General features: G+C 40.9%; 1 protein-coding gene across 3 annotated transcripts in view; it reads left to right on the plus strand.

Annotated features, from left to right (window-relative positions):
* The first annotated feature begins 5,011 nt into the window (after positions 1–5,011).
* paqr7b (progestin and adipoQ receptor family member VII, b) overlaps positions 5,012–6,846 on the plus strand; it is a 17,930-nt gene continuing 16,095 nt past the window's right edge. For 2 of the 3 annotated variants that reach the window (XM_043717551.1, XM_043717553.1), the window contains exons 1-2: positions 5,012–5,159; positions 5,266–5,374. The gene's annotated coding sequence lies outside the window, so the exon portion shown is untranslated. Of the gene's footprint in view, positions 5,183–5,265; positions 5,375–6,846 lie in introns of all 3 variants that reach the window. The other variant, XM_043717552.1, reaches the window with a different exon arrangement.

Here is a 6,846-nt window from a genome sequence, read left to right on the forward strand (position 1 = left end):
CTAGTATATGACATTTCCACTCTGGGAAAATGCCTTTGACTATCCACTCTATCCATGCCTCTCATAATTTTATATACATCTTTCAGGTCACTCCTCAGCCTCTGACACTCTAGCAAAAACACCTTATCCAATTGTGTTGCAACTTTAAGGGAGCTATGGACTTGCACCTCAAGGCCCCTCATCAAGGCTCCTAACGGTCCTGCCATTTACTGTATACTTCCCTCTTGCATTTGACCTCATAAAATGTATCACCTCACCATTGGCTGGATTAAATTCCACCTACCTTCCACTCAACTTTACAACGGGGATCTGTATCCTGCTGCATCCTTTGACAAACTTCTCACCATCCAGAACTTCGCCAATTTTCATATCGTCTGCAAACTTACTCATCAGATCATCTAAATTTTCATCCAAATCATAAATCTCAAAAAACACGAGTCACCCACCGATCCTTGTGGAACACCAATGGTCACATACCTCCAGTCAGAAAAACACCATTCCACATTTATCCTCCATTCTCAATGACCAAGCAGATGTTCCAGCTTTGTCACAGTTATGGTAAATGCCTGGGCTATTTCCTCATCCTCCTCTCCCTACCTGAAGGTCTTTGCCATATGTACTCACTTGTCACAATTTGTAGCTGACCAGATCTAATTTGCAACTGCCTTAATCTGCATCTGATCACACCTTAGTGATCCATTGGAAAATAATAGCCAAATTACTGCCTACTGATAAAGCCAATTACAATACCTTATACGGTAGTTGTGCACCATACCTTCTAAAACCCAAGGATCACAGAAGGGACAGCTGGACATTTCTAAACAAGATACCAGCACTTACTTTATGTACTGTTTACACTGTTATTTGTTCAACCAGTGGGGAAGGTTTAGTTCCAAATGAACGAGCACCAGGGAATGTATACAGCACTATCCCCTTGATTTGTCCGGACTTGTCCGACCTGCCTAGCTCCTTTTCCAGATGCTGCCTGAATTGCTGTGCTCTTCCAGCACCACTGATCCAGAATCTGGTTTCCAGCATCTGCAGTTATTGTTTTTACTCCAATGTATACAGTCAGTTCTGTTCTAACATGTGTTTCTTCAATGCGAATTGGCTATGACACGATTGAAGAATTTAGACCATTGTTTGTAGAACATGAACTTTCCTTACCTGTATTGGCTATAACACATTTGTAATCCCATTGGTTTAGACAGTGCGGCTATTACACAAATTTTCTTATAACGCAGGATTGCACAGGAATGGAACTATTGCAGAACAGACTGTATAATGTAGGATTCAGCCACATCTCTGTCTGCCTTAAAAATATTCAAAGATTCTGCTTCTACTGCCTTTCAAAGAAGTGGTACAGGTACAATGGGTTGAATGAGCGTTTATTTCTGTATTGTATCATTCAACGAAGTCACTGCTGCCTTGCTGTTTGTGGGATTTTGCTGTTTTCAATTTGGTTGCTGCCTTTTCTATGTTACAACAATGCCTTTCAGTGTACTTAATTAGTTGTAAACTGCTTTTAATCATTAATGTGTTTGTTAAACAGTGCAATAATAGATGTCCTTTTACATTTTGTTTTAAGAGTCTTTGTGCTTTTTGCAGATCATATGAGAGGAAAGAAATTCAATGATCCTGTTCCCATATGGTACCTGTTTATTCCTGGGAATGATCACAACACTGATATTAACATCCTCTTTTAAAGACTAACATGAATTGAAGGCAAATAGGAAATAAGTTTAGGGACTCTGTTAAAAACTGCATTGCTCCTGCTGGACAGTGACATTTATTTGATATTATAGAATAATATTTTCATACCAAGTAATTTCCTGCCTGCCTGATTGACTTCGGAGAGACATTATCAGTAAATATGTTCTCAAACCAACCAATTGCAGACCATTATTATAACAATTGAGAAATGACTAGCAGTACATGAGAAAATTATAGAAAATAACTGAAAACAAAGTGGAAAGCAGAAATTAATTATGTGCAATCAATTACTGTGTTGTGATCTGTCAAGTGAAGTGAGTCCAAGAAAGAAATGAAACAGATGCAGGAGCCATTGGATGCAGGAAATCAGAGGCAGTGAAGGTGTTGCATCAATATCCAGCAAGGTAAAATTGACACAAGAATAAAAAAAGAACAAGTTGTCTTATGACGGAGAAAAGCTTATGAAAAATCAGATAACTTTCATGAGGTGATTCAAGAAAGTTGAAACAGAGTTCGAGAGAGAAATGGAGATAGAAATGGAAAATCAAGATTTCTTAATCAATGACCATTTCCACAGGGTATCTCAAAGATTGATTTTGAAATTTTAACTTTTTTTTTCAAAATATGGATGTCACTGGCAAGGCTGGTATTTATCCAAATCTAGTTTACCTCCGGTTGTGGAAAATACTCATCTTAAACTTGTGCAATTGTGATGTTAGTTATATAAGAGTTTCAGAATTCTGCACAAGTGACAATAAAGGAATTGAAGGTTATTTTCATTCAGGATGGTGGGTGCTGGGAATGTGATGGCCTTCTCATTAACTTATTGCTTTTGATTCAGGGTGGAGGTTGCAGGGGTAGGTATTGCTCATGAAGCACTGTTTTAATGATATCAGTTGAAGGACACTAGTTAAACTCCCTTGCTTTTCTTCAAAATAACCCTGTTGCACCTTTAGATCCACCTGACAGGTTAGAGTCATAGAGTCAAAAAGATGTACAGCATAGAAACAGATCTTTCAGTCTAACTCATCCATGCTGACTAGATATCCTAAATTAGTACTCCTATTGGCCAAAATTTGGCCCATTTCCTATTCATATACCAATCCAGATGCCTTTTAAATGTTGTAATTGTACCAGCCTCCACCACTTCCTCTGGAGGTGGAAAAGTCGACTTTTGGATGTAACCCTTTTGAACTCCCAATGCTGCCTGGCTTGCTGTGTTCTTCCAGCCTCCTATCTGTTTATTTTGGATTCCAGCATCTGCAGTTGTTTTTGTTTCCACCACTTCCTCTGGCAGCTGATTCCATACATGCATTCCCATCTGTGTGAAAAAGTTGCCTCGTAAGTTCCTTTCAAATCATTCCCCTCTCAACTTAAACATAGCTTTGGTCTGAAGTACAACATCACTGACAAAACAAGCACTCTTTTGTTGCCACAGTACTATGTCAACCTAAATTATGTGATTAAGCTATTTGAGTAAACCCACAAGCCTCTGAATTAGAGACACAATTGCTGTCAATTGAGCCAAAGCTGACACTGACAAGAATATATTGGAAAGTTGTTGCTATTATTTGTACTGTTTCACTTAAAATTGCAGAATTATATCCCAGAAGTTGTATTACCAGATCTGACACCTAAATTCAATGGGTGTTCCTTGTTTGGTGAAAAAAACAGGATTAGTGAAGCTGCATTTGTATTTCATGCCATCCTTTCATACTGGCATCCCAGAATTTGAATTAAAATTTAAAGTTTTAATTTTAAAAACAGCTTAAGATACTCTTCAAGGTATTATTAAACCAGCAATAATAAACAGCGATAACACTTTTTAGGAAGTGTTGATCCGATATATCTGTTGTGCTTGTTCTTTTAGGTGATGGAGTTGGTTTGGAAGATGATGTCAAGGAACCTTGGTGAGTTGTTGCGGAGATCACACACCGTTGCAGTTGAGCACTGCTAGTATAGGGAGTGAATGTTGAGCATAGTGGATGTTGGTCCCAATCATGTGGATTGCTTTGTGCAGGATGGTGTCAAGCTTCTTGAGCATTATAGGAGCTACACTCACTCAGGAGAGAAATATTAAATAAGATTTGGGGGAGTCAAGAGGTGACTAACTTGATGCAGAATCTTTGTTGCCTGACTCATTCTTGCAGTTACAGCATTTGTTTGACTGATCCAGTTCAGTTTCCAGTCAATGGTAACTCCAAGGAAGTTGCTGATAGCACCTCTAACTTTTGAATTCCATTTCCTATACTCACATGCTGCAGCATTATTCCTCTTCTGGATAAAGTGACTCACACTAGGGCAGTCACCTTGATCAATGTGGCATTTCTTTCCTATGTCTGTCTGGTAATTGGCCATTTTGTCATGAGATAAGACATGGTGACAAGCTGGAAATGCATGGGTGGAGCTCATTGTTGTTGGAATTATTTTTAATCCGGTTTGGACATGTTGTGTCGCACATCTTCAGCAGTTGGGACTTGAACCTGGGCTGCTGATGTAAATGGATCTGAAAGGGTTAATACTGAGGAATGCCATCTACTGTGATGATGTGCCTTAGATTTGTGGCAGAGCAACTTAAGATCTTTAAGGCGTGAGACCTAACATCTAGCCCTGATCAAATTCCCTGTGAAATAAAGCCTAATGTATCAATATAATCTGTAACTAGTAATCAACATGAAACGTACTTTATCATGCCAACTGCAAAACCCTTTTCTACTTAGACCAGGAAGCTGTTTACCTCTAAACTGAGACAAACACTGTAGATCTGAATCAAACTGAAATTGCTTGAGAAATTCAGCAGGTCTGGAGCTCTATGGAGAACAGTTCTGAAGAAAGGACACTGGATCTGAAATGCTAATTCTGTTTTTATCCATAGATGCTGCCAAACCTGCTGAGGTTTAACAGAAATTGCTGCTTTGGTTTCAGTGGTTCACTTTATCAGTCCAGTAAGCAGACCCAGTAGTTCCCTGCATTTCCCTGAGTGCCAATTACCTCCATCCGTGAGAAACAACATGCATAAGTAATGAACTGGGTATACTCATAAAACAATTACATATTTTCTATGCTCAGAGAGTGGCTATGACTGACTTGCACGTTATCATTCTTCATGGAATGAAAGCCATTCTCAATCCACAGCCCTTCCCTTTTCTTCCCTCTTGTTTTGTTCCTCAGTGACACCCACGACTGGGCGGGGCCTCGCCCGTCCAACCCTTGCGTGTCTCGCTGATTGGCGGTGCGACGCAAGTAGCAAGGAGCTGATTTGCTGCGACGGGAATTTGATTGACAGTTCTATGTTGATTGATTGACAGGGCGTGTCCGGGATTTGGAACACGATGTATCTGCTGGGGGCTGCAGCTGGGGGAGATGCTGTGTATCCGACAGAGGAGAAGTAGCGAGCTCAGCAGCATCCAGGCCGAGATATTCCCTATGGCACTCAGCAGTTAGATGTAATATCTTCAATTTAAAACCGGTATTAAAAAGTTGAACCAAAAATAGAAAACACTGGACTGTCTTTCACTTTAATTTCATTAATCTCATTAATCTCTTGGGTAGATTGCAGGCGAATGTATTTTTGGAAACACCGGCGCTGGCGGCAGCTTTCGGAGAAGGGGATGTGGAGCTGAACTCTGCGCCTGGAAAGTGACAAGGTTTCAATAAATCGGTAAGTGTCAGGGGCAATGACAAGTATTTTTTTCTCCGTCTGGTAAGTAACATGTTAAGTGACTGTGGGGAGCGGCTTTAACAATTTCAGCAATGACAGTTTCACCGGAAAGCGGTTCCCTTTGGATCTTCTCCACTATGTCGCTGGGAGACACAAGCTGCAATTCTTCCAGATTGTTCTGGAGGCTCCCAGTTAGCGTTATGACTGATCTCCAGGACGTGGGGGGCAAAACCGGGATAAACATCAAATGGTTTTGTTTTATTTCCTTTCGGAATATTTTGTCTTGAGGGCTGGTTAGAGATGGGGGCATATCTGATGAAACTTCCAGAAATAGGAGACCTTTTGTTTTCCTTTCACTACCTCAGGAAGCTGCAAAGCACTTTACAGACCCTGAGGTACTTTTTTCTCGACGGTTGTAAGTCACTTGTATTTAAGGAGGTACGTACAGTCAGCTCCCAAACCCAAAAACGTAAATGTCGAAATGATCTTAAATTACAGGACATCTGTGTTCTGAGAAGACGAGAATTTTGAAATTGAGGCCATTGTGTTTTATAGGCGTGTATGTATTTATACAGTACAAATAATCGGGAGGTACCATGAGGGTGAGGAGAGCGATGACATTTTCAAGTTAGTTGAGCTGAAGTGGGCTAAATTAGCCACTTATCGCCTAACCCTTTTCTGGGTGTAACTTTCCCCTTTTAAAAAGCCGGTGGATGACTCAAACAGTATGGAATTACAGGTCCCTCTTTCTCTCTGCTGCCTTTCTTGAGAGCTCTATGGGTGGTGACATTCTTTCCCATACTTCATACTTTATCATACTACCGTATGTCCCTCTGCCAAGAGTAGAACTACACGGAAACTACTTGCTGTTCTGAGTACTGGAGGCTGAGCTATCTTGAGAATATAATTTGAAAGAAGCTCTGGGATTTGCATGTCAAAGAACTGAAACCAGCATAATCCATTATAAAAGATGAAAGTTTTTTTTAGAGATAAGATTAGATTCCCTACAGTTTGGAAACAGGCCCTTCGGCCCCAACCAGTCCGCACTGACCCTCCAAAGAGCGACCCATCTCCCTAATGCACCTAGCACTATGGGCAATTTCACATGGCCAATTCACCTAACCTGCACGTTTTCTGGATTTTGGGAGGAAACCAGAGCACCTGGAGGAAACACAAGGAGAATGTGCAAATTGATGGTGACATCTTGCAAAATGTCCACATTAGAGGAGGAAGTGCTGGATGTCTTGAAACGGTTAAAGGTGGATAAATCCCCAGGACCTGATCAGGTGTACCCGAGAACTCTGTGGGAAGCTAGAGAAGTGATTACTGGGCCTCTTGCTGAGATATTTGTATCATCGATAGTCACAGGTGAGGTGCCGGAAGACTGGAGGCTGGCAAACGTGGTGCCACTGTTTAAGAAGGGTGGTAAGGACAAGCCAGGGAACTATAGACCGGTGAGCCTGACCTCGGTG

The sequence above is a fragment of the Chiloscyllium plagiosum genome, chromosome 27 (assembly GCF_004010195.1).
Source record: "Chiloscyllium plagiosum isolate BGI_BamShark_2017 chromosome 27, ASM401019v2, whole genome shotgun sequence".
NCBI classification, from domain to species: domain Eukaryota; kingdom Metazoa; phylum Chordata; class Chondrichthyes; order Orectolobiformes; family Hemiscylliidae; genus Chiloscyllium; species Chiloscyllium plagiosum.